The sequence below is a fragment of the Bufo bufo genome, unplaced genomic scaffold (genome assembly GCF_905171765.1).
Source record: "Bufo bufo unplaced genomic scaffold, aBufBuf1.1, whole genome shotgun sequence".
Taxonomy (NCBI): domain Eukaryota; kingdom Metazoa; phylum Chordata; class Amphibia; order Anura; family Bufonidae; genus Bufo; species Bufo bufo.
Window position 1 is genome coordinate 35,899 of NW_024401161.1, and position 16,481 is coordinate 52,379.

Genomic DNA, 16,481 nt, shown 5'->3' on the forward strand with positions numbered 1-16,481 from the left:
TCGTGTTTGCTATCTGCATAGCTCCGCCCACACGCGACTTTTGGACACGCCTTTTCTTCGCACGAAATTCCTGGTGCGGTGCCAAAGCACGCCAAGCAGAAAGCATGATAGGAATAGTAGTGAGTGAAAGGAAAAAAAAAAAAAAAAAAAAAAAAAGGATAACCATTGTTGATTGTGATGTCACGGCACCATTGTTGAGTGTTCCATCAGGGCCCTTGTGATGTCATCCAATAGCTGACCTTACTTGACCTCTTTGACCTCTTGACCTGACAAGGCTCTTGTGACACGCGCAGTGTTCCGTCCATTGAACAGACAAGGTAGGTCCAGCTGCATAGGAAGTGCTGGGCTACTTTTTAGCCACTAAGTAATCCAGTTCAAAAGATCCACAAGAGGGAGACACAGGCAAACTTTACTCATTTATTGAAGCACTGCAAAAGCTAAATGGTTACATCCAGCCAACTTGATACAAAAAAGGGTCAATTGCCTGCCAGAGACGACTCAGCAACCCTCCGAGGTGTGCACAACAGGCCCAAATCAAACGTGGAGGAGGGGAGGTCCAAACAATTCATTCAGGTGATAAGCCAATTAACCAATCATCAGTCTTAATTGGATCCAGGGTGTGTGTGACGACACTGGGCTGAATGGGTTGCTTGGTGCTGGAAACAACCGACAGCTGATGCAATTAGGAGATTGACAGACTAGATGCAGGTATTATATGCAAAAAGCAACACTGCACTGACTGGGCAGACAGAGGAGAAGCTGAAGGAGGCACGACACACACAACTTTCCACTTGCTTGGCTGGAAGGATGATGCTTGCAATCCATTTCAATTTCATTCTGTTTTTTCATACTGGATTAGAAGGGGTGCACCGGTCCTGGAGGTACTGCAATACCAGGTCAATGCGTGGAGTGGACAGAGCAAGCTCTTTTTCCATCTCCCTGTTCGAAAAATCCATTTAATATATGGTCCCCAGATAGGGGACGTATCAGATATTAAACTGATAAGAACAGATACTACACTTGATCTTAGCCAAAAGGCCGAGAAGCGATAACCTGAAAAGGGTTCGCAGTACAGGCCGATGGTCCCCAATGCAGAGCACTAATGAAGGCAATAGACTACTGTCCCCAGCCCAATACACAGTCCGGGAGGCTTCTTTCTCTCACAAACCGGGGAAAACGTTCACGCGCGTCCTACGCACAGAAGTCACACCAGCATGCTTCTTTTCGTGTTTGCTATCTGCATAGCTCCGCCCACACGCGACTTTTGGACACGCCTTTTCTTCGCACGAAATTCCTGGTGCGGTGCCAAAGCACGCCAAGCAGAAAGCATGATAGGAATAGTAGTGAGTGAAAGGAAAAAAAAAAAAAAAAAAAAAAAAAAAGGATAACCATTGTTGATTGTGATGTCACGGCACCATTGTTGAGTGTTCCATCAGGGCCCTTGTGATGTCATCCAATAGCTGACCTTACTTGACCTCTTTGACCTCTTGACCTGACAAGGCTCTTGTGACACGCGCAGTGTTCCGTCCATTGAACAGACAAGGTAGGTCCAGCTGCATAGGAAGTGCTGGGCTACTTTTTAGCCACTAAGTAATCCAGTTCAAAAGATCCACAAGAGGGAGACACAGGCAAACTTTACTCATTTATTGAAGCACTGCAAAAGCTAAATGGTTACATCCAGCCAACTTGATACAAAAAAGGGTCAATTGCCTGCCAGAGACGACTCAGCAACCCTCCGAGGTGTGCACAACAGGCCCAAATCAAACGTGGAGGAGGGGAGGTCCAAACAATTCATTCAGGTGATAAGCCAATTAACCAATCATCAGTCTTAATTGGATCCAGGGTGTGTGTGACGACACTGGGCTGAATGGGTTGCTTGGTGCTGGAAACAACCGACAGCTGATGCAATTAGGAGATTGACAGACTAGATGCAGGTATTATATGCAAAAAGCAACACTGCACTGACTGGGCAGACAGAGGAGAAGCTGAAGGAGGCACGACACACACAACTTTCCACTTGCTTGGCTGGAAGGATGATGCTTGCAATCCATTTCAATTTCATTCTGTTTTTTCATACTGGATTAGAAGGGGTGCACCGGTCCTGGAGGTACTGCAATACCAGGTCAATGCGTGGAGTGGACAGAGCAAGCTCTTTTTCCATCTCCCTGTTCGAAAAATCCATTTAATATATGGTCCCCAGATAGGGGACGTATCAGATATTAAACTGATAAGAACAGATACTACACTTGATCTTAGCCAAAAGGCCGAGAAGCGATAACCTGAAAAGGGTTCGCAGTACAGGCCGATGGTCCCCAATGCAGAGCACTAATGAAGGCAATAGACTACTGTCCCCAGCCCAATACACAGTCCGGGAGGCTTCTTTCTCTCACAAACCGGGGAAAACGTTCACGCGCGTCCTACGCACAGAAGTCACACCAGCATGCTTCTTTTCGTGTTTGCTATCTGCATAGCTCCGCCCACACGCGACTTTTGGACACGCCTTTTCTTCGCACGAAATTCCTGGTGCGGTGCCAAAGCACGCCAAGCAGAAAGCATGATAGGAATAGTAGTGAGTGAAAGGAAAAAAAAAAAAAAAAAAAAAAAAAAAGGATAACCATTGTTGATTGTGATGTCACGGCACCATTGTTGAGTGTTCCATCAGGGCCCTTGTGATGTCATCCAATAGCTGACCTTACTTGACCTCTTTGACCTCTTGACCTGACAAGGCTCTTGTGACACGCGCAGTGTTCCGTCCATTGAACAGACAAGGTAGGTCCAGCTGCATAGGAAGTGCTGGGCTACTTTTTAGCCACTAAGTAATCCAGTTCAAAAGATCCACAAGAGGGAGACACAGGCAAACTTTACTCATTTATTGAAGCACTGCAAAAGCTAAATGGTTACATCCAGCCAACTTGATACAAAAAAGGGTCAATTGCCTGCCAGAGACGACTCAGCAACCCTCCGAGGTGTGCACAACAGGCCCAAATCAAACGTGGAGGAGGGGAGGTCCAAACAATTCATTCAGGTGATAAGCCAATTAACCAATCATCAGTCTTAATTGGATCCAGGGTGTGTGTGACGACACTGGGCTGAATGGGTTGCTTGGTGCTGGAAACAACCGACAGCTGATGCAATTAGGAGATTGACAGACTAGATGCAGGTATTATATGCAAAAAGCAACACTGCACTGACTGGGCAGACAGAGGAGAAGCTGAAGGAGGCACGACACACACAACTTTCCACTTGCTTGGCTGGAAGGATGATGCTTGCAATCCATTTCAATTTCATTCTGTTTTTTCATACTGGATTAGAAGGGGTGCACCGGTCCTGGAGGTACTGCAATACCAGGTCAATGCGTGGAGTGGACAGAGCAAGCTCTTTTTCCATCTCCCTGTTCGAAAAATCCATTTAATATATGGTCCCCAGATAGGGGACGTATCAGATATTAAACTGATAAGAACAGATACTACACTTGATCTTAGCCAAAAGGCCGAGAAGCGATAACCTGAAAAGGGTTCGCAGTACAGGCCGATGGTCCCCAATGCAGAGCACTAATGAAGGCAATAGACTACTGTCCCCAGCCCAATACACAGTCCGGGAGGCTTCTTTCTCTCACAAACCGGGGAAAACGTTCACGCGCGTCCTACGCACAGAAGTCACACCAGCATGCTTCTTTTCGTGTTTGCTATCTGCATAGCTCCGCCCACACGCGACTTTTGGACACGCCTTTTCTTCGCACGAAATTCCTGGTGCGGTGCCAAAGCACGCCAAGCAGAAAGCATGATAGGAATAGTAGTGAGTGAAAGGAAAAAAAAAAAAAAAAAAAAAAAAAAAGGATAACCATTGTTGATTGTGATGTCACGGCACCATTGTTGAGTGTTCCATCAGGGCCCTTGTGATGTCATCCAATAGCTGACCTTACTTGACCTCTTTGACCTCTTGACCTGACAAGGCTCTTGTGACACGCGCAGTGTTCCGTCCATTGAACAGACAAGGTAGGTCCAGCTGCATAGGAAGTGCTGGGCTACTTTTTAGCCACTAAGTAATCCAGTTCAAAAGATCCACAAGAGGGAGACACAGGCAAACTTTACTCATTTATTGAAGCACTGCAAAAGCTAAATGGTTACATCCAGCCAACTTGATACAAAAAAGGGTCAATTGCCTGCCAGAGACGACTCAGCAACCCTCCGAGGTGTGCACAACAGGCCCAAATCAAACGTGGAGGAGGGGAGGTCCAAACAATTCATTCAGGTGATAAGCCAATTAACCAATCATCAGTCTTAATTGGATCCAGGGTGTGTGTGACGACACTGGGCTGAATGGGTTGCTTGGTGCTGGAAACAACCGACAGCTGATGCAATTAGGAGATTGACAGACTAGATGCAGGTATTATATGCAAAAAGCAACACTGCACTGACTGGGCAGACAGAGGAGAAGCTGAAGGAGGCACGACACACACAACTTTCCACTTGCTTGGCTGGAAGGATGATGCTTGCAATCCATTTCAATTTCATTCTGTTTTTTCATACTGGATTAGAAGGGGTGCACCGGTCCTGGAGGTACTGCAATACCAGGTCAATGCGTGGAGTGGACAGAGCAAGCTCTTTTTCCATCTCCCTGTTCGAAAAATCCATTTAATATATGGTCCCCAGATAGGGGACGTATCAGATATTAAACTGATAAGAACAGATTTTTTTTTTTTTAGTTGGCACCCCCAAACGGGGACGTCATAATTTTTATTAAAACATATTTACATAAAAATACAAATTAACGTTTTTTTTTAAACAAACAAACAAAACATATCAACTCAAAACCAATCTGGGTTAGCACCATCTTTCCATGCATAATATGACATAAGCAACAAACTACGTCTATCAAACTCCGTATTTTCTGTAACTATATCTGGAATTTTTATTTGATCATATGGATGAACCTTAGCACGCTGAAAAAATCTCACTTTGTCAGCTATTATAGATTTCCTAACATATGCAAATAAGGCCTGTAATTTGACCCCCGATTTCTGTGCACTTTCTATTTCTGACCATACTCTCTGACTATGTACTTCCTCCTCTGAACCTCTCTCAAAAGGATTTTTAGGTTTTTCCACCACTTTCATACTTTCTGATTTTTCCTTTTCTACTGTATCCATTTTTCCTCCTGACTCCTTTCTTGCTCTTACCTCTATCTTATTCTCTTTAACTGTCCTTCTTATTTTTGACTCCTCAGCAGCTTCTGTCTCCTCCACTCCTTTGCGCTTTCCCCTCACCTCTCCACCTCCCTCCCCCTTTTTCTTTTGGGGGCAAGAAGCGTGGACGTGACCAATTTTACCACATAAATAGCATTTCTTTTTTTCTTTACAATTTTCATAACTATGACCTATACATTGACAGTTAGCACAATATTGTTCAGTACAATCATCTTTTATGTGTCCATATTGCTTGCAATTACGACAAAAATCAGTCATGCCATTAAAAAATAAATCACCATTAATTTTTCCAATTTTAAATCTCCCAGGTGGGAAGATTAATTCCCCTTCCTCCTTTTCATGCAACAAAACTTCAAATTTCCACTTCATAGTCCATATACCAAATTGGTTATACACTTTACCCATTGGGATAACTTTATCACAATACCTTAATAAAAAGGAAATAATATCTTCTTGTAACACGTAAGGACTATACATAAGTACTGTTACCAGTCTCTTTTTCCTCGGAAAATGCGGTAATACCGCCACGCCCTCCAAGATTGGGCTTAACTTGCAAAGTTCAAGTTTCTTGAGTACTCCGGTACAAACTTCTTCCGTAATGAGGATCACATCATAAGACCCTCTTTTATGAAAGTCCAATATAGCCAAAATCAGCTCCTTTCGGATGCCAAACAGTCCCACCAAGATATCCTCAACAAGGAAAGTAAGTCCTTTCTCCTTTTTCTGTGAGTCTTGTAGCAGGAAACGGATTCCATTTCTTATCCGCTGGTACGTAGGCACTTCTCCCGGACCAAAGCTGTCATCATCAGGATCAGGAACTCCTCCTCCGTCTGGATTCGGGACCTCCATCTCCATCTCCAATGGTACGCCAGGCAAAACCGGAACTGACACAGTGCCCTTCACCCACTACCGAGGCAGCAGGCAGGTAAGGTGATCGCTCCTCGTTGCCCAGGGACTAAGCCGACTGCCCAATAGCAGCAGGGGGGTGAAGTCCGAGCTATGAACTCAGACGATCCCCCCAGGCCGAGCAGCCGGGTACCCCAGGCACCTTCTGACCAAGACCCAATGTATCCCTACACTTGATCTTAGCCAAAAGGCCGAGAAGCGATAACCTGAAAAGGGTTCGCAGTACAGGCCGATGGTCCCCAATGCAGAGCACTAATGAAGGCAATAGACTACTGTCCCCAGCCCAATACACAGTCCGGGAGGCTTCTTTCTCTCACAAACCGGGGAAAACGTTCACGCGCGTCCTACGCACAGAAGTCACACCAGCATGCTTCTTTTCGTGTTTGCTATCTGCATAGCTCCGCCCACACGCGACTTTTGGACACGCCTTTTCTTCGCACGAAATTCCTGGTGCGGTGCCAAAGCACGCCAAGCAGAAAGCATGATAGGAATAGTAGTGAGTGAAAGGAAAAAAAAAAAAAAAAAAAAAAGGATAACCATTGTTGATTGTGATGTCACGGCACCATTGTTGAGTGTTCCATCAGGGCCCTTGTGATGTCATCCAATAGCTGACCTTACTTGACCTCTTTGACCTCTTGACCTGACAAGGCTCTTGTGACACGCGCAGTGTTCCGTCCATTGAACAGACAAGGTAGGTCCAGCTGCATAGGAAGTGCTGGGCTACTTTTTAGCCACTAAGTAATCCAGTTCAAAAGATCCACAAGAGGGAGACACAGGCAAACTTTACTCATTTATTGAAGCACTGCAAAAGCTAAATGGTTACATCCAGCCAACTTGATACAAAAAAGGGTCAATTGCCTGCCAGAGACGACTCAGCAACCCTCCGAGGTGTGCACAACAGGCCCAAATCAAACGTGGAGGAGGGGAGGTCCAAACAATTCATTCAGGTGATAAGCCAATTAACCAATCATCAGTCTTAATTGGATCCAGGGTGTGTGTGACGACACTGGGGCTGAATGGGTTGCTTGGTGCTGGAAACAACCGACAGCTGATGCAATTAGGAGATTGACAGACTAGATGCAGGTATTATATGCAAAAAGCAACACTGCACTGACTGGGCAGACAGAGGAGAAGCTGAAGGAGGCACGACACACACAACTTTCCACTTGCTTGGCTGGAAGGATGATGCTTGCAATCCATTTCAATTTCATTCTGTTTTTTCATACTGGATTAGAAGGGGTGCACCGGTCCTGGAGGTACTGCAATACCAGGTCAATGCGTGGAGTGGACAGAGCAAGCTCTTTTTCCATCTCCCTGTTCGAAAAATCCATTTAATATATGGTCCCCAGATAGGGGACGTATCAGATATTAAACTGATAAGAACAGATACTACACTTGATCTTAGCCAAAAGGCCGAGAAGCGATAACCTGAAAAGGGTTCGCAGTACAGGCCGATGGTCCCCAATGCAGAGCACTAATGAAGGCAATAGACTACTGTCCCCAGCCCAATACACAGTCCGGGAGGCTTCTTTCTCTCACAAACCGGGGAAAACGTTCACGCGCGTCCTACGCACAGAAGTCACACCAGCATGCTTCTTTTCGTGTTTGCTATCTGCATAGCTCCGCCCACACGCGACTTTTGGACACGCCTTTTCTTCGCACGAAATTCCTGGTGCGGTGCCAAAGCACGCCAAGCAGAAAGCATGATAGGAATAGTAGTGAGTGAAAGGAAAAAAAAAAAAAAAAAAAAAAGGATAACCATTGTTGATTGTGATGTCACGGCACCATTGTTGAGTGTTCCATCAGGGCCCTTGTGATGTCATCCAATAGCTGACCTTACTTGACCTCTTTGACCTCTTGACCTGACAAGGCTCTTGTGACACGCGCAGTGTTCCGTCCATTGAACAGACAAGGTAGGTCCAGCTGCATAGGAAGTGCTGGGCTACTTTTTAGCCACTAAGTAATCCAGTTCAAAAGATCCACAAGAGGGAGACACAGGCAAACTTTACTCATTTATTGAAGCACTGCAAAAGCTAAATGGTTACATCCAGCCAACTTGATACAAAAAAGGGTCAATTGCCTGCCAGAGACGACTCAGCAACCCTCCGAGGTGTGCACAACAGGCCCAAATCAAACGTGGAGGAGGGGAGGTCCAAACAATTCATTCAGGTGATAAGCCAATTAACCAATCATCAGTCTTAATTGGATCCAGGGTGTGTGTGACGACACTGGGGCTGAATGGGTTGCTTGGTGCTGGAAACAACCGACAGCTGATGCAATTAGGAGATTGACAGACTAGATGCAGGTATTATATGCAAAAAGCAACACTGCACTGACTGGGCAGACAGAGGAGAAGCTGAAGGAGGCACGACACACACAACTTTCCACTTGCTTGGCTGGAAGGATGATGCTTGCAATCCATTTCAATTTCATTCTGTTTTTTCATACTGGATTAGAAGGGGTGCACCGGTCCTGGAGGTACTGCAATACCAGGTCAATGCGTGGAGTGGACAGAGCAAGCTCTTTTTCCATCTCCCTGTTCGAAAAATCCATTTAATATATGGTCCCCAGATAGGGGACGTATCAGATATTAAACTGATAAGAACAGATACTACACTTGATCTTAGCCAAAAGGCCGAGAAGCGATAACCTGAAAAGGGTTCGCAGTACAGGCCGATGGTCCCCAATGCAGAGCACTAATGAAGGCAATAGACTACTGTCCCCAGCCCAATACACAGTCCGGGAGGCTTCTTTCTCTCACAAACCGGGGAAAACGTTCACGCGCGTCCTACGCACAGAAGTCACACCAGCATGCTTCTTTTCGTGTTTGCTATCTGCATAGCTCCGCCCACACGCGACTTTTGGACACGCCTTTTCTTCGCACGAAATTCCTGGTGCGGTGCCAAAGCACGCCAAGCAGAAAGCATGATAGGAATAGTAGTGAGTGAAAGGAAAAAAAAAAAAAAAAAAAAAAGGATAACCATTGTTGATTGTGATGTCACGGCACCATTGTTGAGTGTTCCATCAGGGCCCTTGTGATGTCATCCAATAGCTGACCTTACTTGACCTCTTTGACCTCTTGACCTGACAAGGCTCTTGTGACACGCGCAGTGTTCCGTCCATTGAACAGACAAGGTAGGTCCAGCTGCATAGGAAGTGCTGGGCTACTTTTTAGCCACTAAGTAATCCAGTTCAAAAGATCCACAAGAGGGAGACACAGGCAAACTTTACTCATTTATTGAAGCACTGCAAAAGCTAAATGGTTACATCCAGCCAACTTGATACAAAAAAGGGTCAATTGCCTGCCAGAGACGACTCAGCAACCCTCCGAGGTGTGCACAACAGGCCCAAATCAAACGTGGAGGAGGGGAGGTCCAAACAATTCATTCAGGTGATAAGCCAATTAACCAATCATCAGTCTTAATTGGATCCAGGGTGTGTGTGACGACACTGGGGCTGAATGGGTTGCTTGGTGCTGGAAACAACCGACAGCTGATGCAATTAGGAGATTGACAGACTAGATGCAGGTATTATATGCAAAAAGCAACACTGCACTGACTGGGCAGACAGAGGAGAAGCTGAAGGAGGCACGACACACACAACTTTCCACTTGCTTGGCTGGAAGGATGATGCTTGCAATCCATTTCAATTTCATTCTGTTTTTTCATACTGGATTAGAAGGGGTGCACCGGTCCTGGAGGTACTGCAATACCAGGTCAATGCGTGGAGTGGACAGAGCAAGCTCTTTTTCCATCTCCCTGTTCGAAAAATCCATTTAATATATGGTCCCCAGATAGGGGACGTATCAGATATTAAACTGATAAGAACAGATACTACACTTGATCTTAGCCAAAAGGCCGAGAAGCGATAACCTGAAAAGGGTTCGCAGTACAGGCCGATGGTCCCCAATGCAGAGCACTAATGAAGGCAATAGACTACTGTCCCCAGCCCAATACACAGTCCGGGAGGCTTCTTTCTCTCACAAACCGGGGAAAACGTTCACGCGCGTCCTACGCACAGAAGTCACACCAGCATGCTTCTTTTCGTGTTTGCTATCTGCATAGCTCCGCCCACACGCGACTTTTGGACACGCCTTTTCTTCGCACGAAATTCCTGGTGCGGTGCCAAAGCACGCCAAGCAGAAAGCATGATAGGAATAGTAGTGAGTGAAAGGAAAAAAAAAAAAAAAAAAAAAAGGATAACCATTGTTGATTGTGATGTCACGGCACCATTGTTGAGTGTTCCATCAGGGCCCTTGTGATGTCATCCAATAGCTGACCTTACTTGACCTCTTTGACCTCTTGACCTGACAAGGCTCTTGTGACACGCGCAGTGTTCCGTCCATTGAACAGACAAGGTAGGTCCAGCTGCATAGGAAGTGCTGGGCTACTTTTTAGCCACTAAGTAATCCAGTTCAAAAGATCCACAAGAGGGAGACACAGGCAAACTTTACTCATTTATTGAAGCACTGCAAAAGCTAAATGGTTACATCCAGCCAACTTGATACAAAAAAGGGTCAATTGCCTGCCAGAGACGACTCAGCAACCCTCCGAGGTGTGCACAACAGGCCCAAATCAAACGTGGAGGAGGGGAGGTCCAAACAATTCATTCAGGTGATAAGCCAATTAACCAATCATCAGTCTTAATTGGATCCAGGGTGTGTGTGACGACACTGGGGCTGAATGGGTTGCTTGGTGCTGGAAACAACCGACAGCTGATGCAATTAGGAGATTGACAGACTAGATGCAGGTATTATATGCAAAAAGCAACACTGCACTGACTGGGCAGACAGAGGAGAAGCTGAAGGAGGCACGACACACACAACTTTCCACTTGCTTGGCTGGAAGGATGATGCTTGCAATCCATTTCAATTTCATTCTGTTTTTTCATACTGGATTAGAAGGGGTGCACCGGTCCTGGAGGTACTGCAATACCAGGTCAATGCGTGGAGTGGACAGAGCAAGCTCTTTTTCCATCTCCCTGTTCGAAAAATCCATTTAATATATGGTCCCCAGATAGGGGACGTATCAGATATTAAACTGATAAGAACAGATACTACACTTGATCTTAGCCAAAAGGCCGAGAAGCGATAACCTGAAAAGGGTTCGCAGTACAGGCCGATGGTCCCCAATGCAGAGCACTAATGAAGGCAATAGACTACTGTCCCCAGCCCAATACACAGTCCGGGAGGCTTCTTTCTCTCACAAACCGGGGAAAACGTTCACGCGCGTCCTACGCACAGAAGTCACACCAGCATGCTTCTTTTCGTGTTTGCTATCTGCATAGCTCCGCCCACACGCGACTTTTGGACACGCCTTTTCTTCGCACGAAATTCCTGGTGCGGTGCCAAAGCACGCCAAGCAGAAAGCATGATAGGAATAGTAGTGAGTGAAAGGAAAAAAAAAAAAAAAAAAAAAAAGGATAACCATTGTTGATTGTGATGTCACGGCACCATTGTTGAGTGTTCCATCAGGGCCCTTGTGATGTCATCCAATAGCTGACCTTACTTGACCTCTTTGACCTCTTGACCTGACAAGGCTCTTGTGACACGCGCAGTGTTCCGTCCATTGAACAGACAAGGTAGGTCCAGCTGCATAGGAAGTGCTGGGCTACTTTTTAGCCACTAAGTAATCCAGTTCAAAAGATCCACAAGAGGGAGACACAGGCAAACTTTACTCATTTATTGAAGCACTGCAAAAGCTAAATGGTTACATCCAGCCAACTTGATACAAAAAAGGGTCAATTGCCTGCCAGAGACGACTCAGCAACCCTCCGAGGTGTGCACAACAGGCCCAAATCAAACGTGGAGGAGGGGAGGTCCAAACAATTCATTCAGGTGATAAGCCAATTAACCAATCATCAGTCTTAATTGGATCCAGGGTGTGTGTGACGACACTGGGGCTGAATGGGTTGCTTGGTGCTGGAAACAACCGACAGCTGATGCAATTAGGAGATTGACAGACTAGATGCAGGTATTATATGCAAAAAGCAACACTGCACTGACTGGGCAGACAGAGGAGAAGCTGAAGGAGGCACGACACACACAACTTTCCACTTGCTTGGCTGGAAGGATGATGCTTGCAATCCATTTCAATTTCATTCTGTTTTTTCATACTGGATTAGAAGGGGTGCACCGGTCCTGGAGGTACTGCAATACCAGGTCAATGCGTGGAGTGGACAGAGCAAGCTCTTTTTCCATCTCCCTGTTCGAAAAATCCATTTAATATATGGTCCCCAGATAGGGGACGTATCAGATATTAAACTGATAAGAACAGATTTTTTTTTTTTAGTTGATGCGTCAGAGGACGCGTCATATTTGTATCAATTACCCATATGTCCTACGCCTCATCATCCGAATCAACATTTTTTATACTTTTTATTCATTATTTTTTCTTATTATTTTCTTTAAAAAAAATTTTTTAACAAAACAAAACATAAAAACAGACATGACATAAATAACTAATCTTAATCGGGTCTTAGACCACAGGACCAAGCACAATACATCAACCTCCTCATTACATTCCTATGAATTATTAACTCTGGTAACAAAGGATCTGGTATCCCAGATTGAAGAGCCGGATGAACTTTAAACCGCTCAAAAAACTCTTGCCTCCGATCTACCAACATCTGTCTAACTTTATTATACAGACAATTAAGATTAACTCCCGTTCTTACTAATTTTTCTATTTCTTTATCTATTTTCTCAAAAGGTGACTCTTCTTCCTTCTTTTCTTCTCTTCTTGCTTCTTTTCCACCTTTTAAATCTCCCTTCTTTTCATCTTTCTTATTTTCTCTTACAACCCTCCTAATTCCAATTTCTTCTTTTTGGTTCTCTTTTTTTTTTTTGACTATCTTCATCTTTCCTCTTCCTTTTTATTTCTTCTCCTTTCCTTTTAGGACATGACAAGTAGACATGATTGTCTTCCCCACATAGATTACATTTTTTCTTCTTTTTACATCCTGATGCTAAATGACCTCCTCCTTCACAATTTGCACACCACTGCTCTTCACAAGCATCTTTCTCATGACCATATGTCTTACAGTTTTTACAGAAACCCGGCATTCCATTGAAGAATAGATCGCCATTGACTGCTCCGATTTTAAACCTAGCTGGTGGAAATATCATCTCTCCCCCAGCATCCTCCTTAAATTTCACAAAGAATTTCCACTTAGTGGACCATATACCGTACTTATTAAAAATCTTTCCATTGCAGGAAACCTTCTCACAGAACCGTAACAAAAACACCATAATGTCCTCTTCCGGGACGTAAGGACTATACATCCTCACGGTGACCACTCGCTCCCTCCTTGGAAAATGCGGCATCACTTTCACACCATTCATAACAGGGCTCAGCCTGAAATGTTCCACTTGCTTCAATACAGCAGCACATACGTCTTCAGTAACGAATACCACATCATATAATCCTCGCTTTGGGAATTCAAGCATTGAAAGGATGAACTCCTTGCGTACCTCTATGAGTCCTATCAGCACTTCTTCAACCAAAAAGGCAAGTCCCTTCTCCTTCTTCCGAGGATCCAACAATAAAAACCGCACGCCATTCCGTATTCTTTCGTACGCCGGTACTTCGTCCATCTCTGGAATCTGGAACTCCGTTTCTGCCGTCTCCATCATCATCGTCATCGCCATCCGATTAGAAGCCACGACACAGGGACTTGAAGCGCCCTACCACAAAGTAGCAGGCAAGGTGATCGCTTCCCGTTGCCCAGGGACTAAGCCGCTCCCCAATAGCAGCAAGGAGGCAGGACCGAACTTTTCAGCGCGGCCCCAACCTCCAAGGCAGAGGAGACGGGTACCCCAGGCACCTTCTGGCCAAGACCCAATGTATCTCTACACTTGATCTTAGCCAAAAGGCCGAGAAGCGATAACCTGAAAAGGGTTCGCAGTACAGGCCGATGGTCCCCAATGCAGAGCACTAATGAAGGCAATAGACTACTGTCCCCAGCCCAATACACAGTCCGGGAGGCTTCTTTCTCTCACAAACCGGGGAAAACGTTCACGCGCGTCCTACGCACAGAAGTCACACCAGCATGCTTCTTTTCGTGTTTGCTATCTGCATAGCTCCGCCCACACGCGACTTTTGGACACGCCTTTTCTTCGCACGAAATTCCTGGTGCGGTGCCAAAGCACGCCAAGCAGAAAGCATGATAGGAATAGTAGTGAGTGAAAGGAAAAAAAAAAAAAAAAAAAAAAAAAAGGATAACCATTGTTGATTGTGATGTCACGGCACCATTGTTGAGTGTTCCATCAGGGCCCTTGTGATGTCATCCAATAGCTGACCTTACTTGACCTCTTTGACCTCTTGACCTGACAAGGCTCTTGTGACACGCGCAGTGTTCCGTCCATTGAACAGACAAGGTAGGTCCAGCTGCATAGGAAGTGCTGGGCTACTTTTTAGCCACTAAGTAATCCAGTTCAAAAGATCCACAAGAGGGAGACACAGGCAAACTTTACTCATTTATTGAAGCACTGCAAAAGCTAAATGGTTACATCCAGCCAACTTGATACAAAAAAGGGTCAATTGCCTGCCAGAGACGACTCAGCAACCCTCCGAGGTGTGCACAACAGGCCCAAATCAAACGTGGAGGAGGGGAGGTCCAAACAATTCATTCAGGTGATAAGCCAATTAACCAATCATCAGTCTTAATTGGATCCAGGGTGTGTGTGACGACACTGGGCTGAATGGGTTGCTTGGTGCTGGAAACAACCGACAGCTGATGCAATTAGGAGATTGACAGACTAGATGCAGGTATTATATGCAAAAAGCAACACTGCACTGACTGGGCAGACAGAGGAGAAGCTGAAGGAGGCACGACACACACAACTTTCCACTTGCTTGGCTGGAAGGATGATGCTTGCAATCCATTTCAATTTCATTCTGTTTTTTCATACTGGATTAGAAGGGGTGCACCGGTCCTGGAGGTACTGCAATACCAGGTCAATGCGTGGAGTGGACAGAGCAAGCTCTTTTTCCATCTCCCTGTTCGAAAAATCCATTTAATATATGGTCCCCAGATAGGGGACGTATCAGATATTAAACTGATAAGAACAGATACTACACTTGATCTTAGCCAAAAGGCCGAGAAGCGATAACCTGAAAAGGGTTCGCAGTACAGGCCGATGGTCCCCAATGCAGAGCACTAATGAAGGCAATAGACTACTGTCCCCAGCCCAATACACAGTCCGGGAGGCTTCTTTCTCTCACAAACCGGGGAAAACGTTCACGCGCGTCCTACGCACAGAAGTCACACCAGCATGCTTCTTTTCGTGTTTGCTATCTGCATAGCTCCGCCCACACGCGACTTTTGGACACGCCTTTTCTTCGCACGAAATTCCTGGTGCGGTGCCAAAGCACGCCAAGCAGAAAGCATGATAGGAATAGTAGTGAGTGAAAGGAAAAAAAAAAAAAAAAAAAAAAAAGGATAACCATTGTTGATTGTGATGTCACGGCACCATTGTTGAGTGTTCCATCAGGGCCCTTGTGATGTCATCCAATAGCTGACCTTACTTGACCTCTTTGACCTCTTGACCTGACAAGGCTCTTGTGACACGCGCAGTGTTCCGTCCATTGAACAGACAAGGTAGGTCCAGCTGCATAGGAAGTGCTGGGCTACTTTTTAGCCACTAAGTAATCCAGTTCAAAAGATCCACAAGAGGGAGACACAGGCAAACTTTACTCATTTATTGAAGCACTGCAAAAGCTAAATGGTTACATCCAGCCAACTTGATACAAAAAAGGGTCAATTGCCTGCCAGAGACGACTCAGCAACCCTCCGAGGTGTGCACAACAGGCCCAAATCAAACGTGGAGGAGGGGAGGTCCAAACAATTCATTCAGGTGATAAGCCAATTAACCAATCATCAGTCTTAATTGGATCCAGGGTGTGTGTGACGACACTGGGGCTGAATGGGTTGCTTGGTGCTGGAAACAACCGACAGCTGATGCAATTAGGAGATTGACAGACTAGATGCAGGTATTATATGCAAAAAGCAACACTGCACTGACTGGGCAGACAGAGGAGAAGCTGAAGGAGGCACGACACACACAACTTTCCACTTGCTTGGCTGGAAGGATGATGCTTGCAATCCATTTCAATTTCATTCTGTTTTTTCATACTGGATTAGAAGGGGTGCACCGGTCCTGGAGGTACTGCAATACCAGGTCAATGCGTGGAGTGGACAGAGCAAGCTCTTTTTCCATCTCCCTGTTCGAAAAATCCATTTAATATATGGTCCCCAGATAGGGGACGTATCAGATATTAAACTGATAAGAACAGATACTACACTTGATCTTAGCCAAAAGGCCGAGAAGCGATAACCTGAAAAGGGTTCGCAGTACAGGCCGATGGTC

General features: G+C 45.5%; 11 non-coding genes across 11 annotated transcripts; all 11 read right to left on the reverse strand.

The window, feature by feature from the left end:
• Positions 1-859: 859 nt before the first annotated feature.
• On the reverse strand, positions 860-1,050 carry LOC120984802. Its single transcript, XR_005775398.1, has one exon. It is a non-coding gene; the product is annotated as a U2 spliceosomal RNA (small nuclear RNA).
• Positions 1,051-2,085: 1,035 nt separating this feature from the next.
• Positions 2,086-2,276, reverse strand: LOC120984803. The gene has a single exon (XR_005775399.1). It is a non-coding gene; the product is annotated as a U2 spliceosomal RNA (small nuclear RNA).
• A 1,035-nt stretch (positions 2,277-3,311) lies between these two features.
• LOC120984804 lies at positions 3,312-3,502 on the reverse strand. Its single transcript, XR_005775400.1, has one exon. It is a non-coding gene; the product is annotated as a U2 spliceosomal RNA (small nuclear RNA).
• A 1,035-nt stretch (positions 3,503-4,537) lies between these two features.
• LOC120984773 lies at positions 4,538-4,725 on the reverse strand. The gene has a single exon (XR_005775380.1). It is a non-coding gene; the product is annotated as a U2 spliceosomal RNA (small nuclear RNA).
• Positions 4,726-7,346: 2,621 nt separating this feature from the next.
• LOC120984805 lies at positions 7,347-7,537 on the reverse strand. Its single transcript, XR_005775401.1, has one exon. It is a non-coding gene; the product is annotated as a U2 spliceosomal RNA (small nuclear RNA).
• A 1,031-nt stretch (positions 7,538-8,568) lies between these two features.
• On the reverse strand, positions 8,569-8,759 carry LOC120984806. The gene has a single exon (XR_005775402.1). It is a non-coding gene; the product is annotated as a U2 spliceosomal RNA (small nuclear RNA).
• Positions 8,760-9,790: 1,031 nt separating this feature from the next.
• On the reverse strand, positions 9,791-9,981 carry LOC120984807. The gene has a single exon (XR_005775403.1). It is a non-coding gene; the product is annotated as a U2 spliceosomal RNA (small nuclear RNA).
• A 1,031-nt stretch (positions 9,982-11,012) lies between these two features.
• On the reverse strand, positions 11,013-11,203 carry LOC120984809. Its single transcript, XR_005775404.1, has one exon. It is a non-coding gene; the product is annotated as a U2 spliceosomal RNA (small nuclear RNA).
• A 1,032-nt stretch (positions 11,204-12,235) lies between these two features.
• On the reverse strand, positions 12,236-12,428 carry LOC120984781. The gene has a single exon (XR_005775385.1). It is a non-coding gene; the product is annotated as a U2 spliceosomal RNA (small nuclear RNA).
• Positions 12,429-15,031: 2,603 nt separating this feature from the next.
• Positions 15,032-15,222, reverse strand: LOC120984810. The gene has a single exon (XR_005775405.1). It is a non-coding gene; the product is annotated as a U2 spliceosomal RNA (small nuclear RNA).
• Positions 15,223-16,255: 1,033 nt separating this feature from the next.
• On the reverse strand, positions 16,256-16,446 carry LOC120984811. Its single transcript, XR_005775406.1, has one exon. It is a non-coding gene; the product is annotated as a U2 spliceosomal RNA (small nuclear RNA).
• Positions 16,447-16,481: the final 35 nt, after the last annotated feature.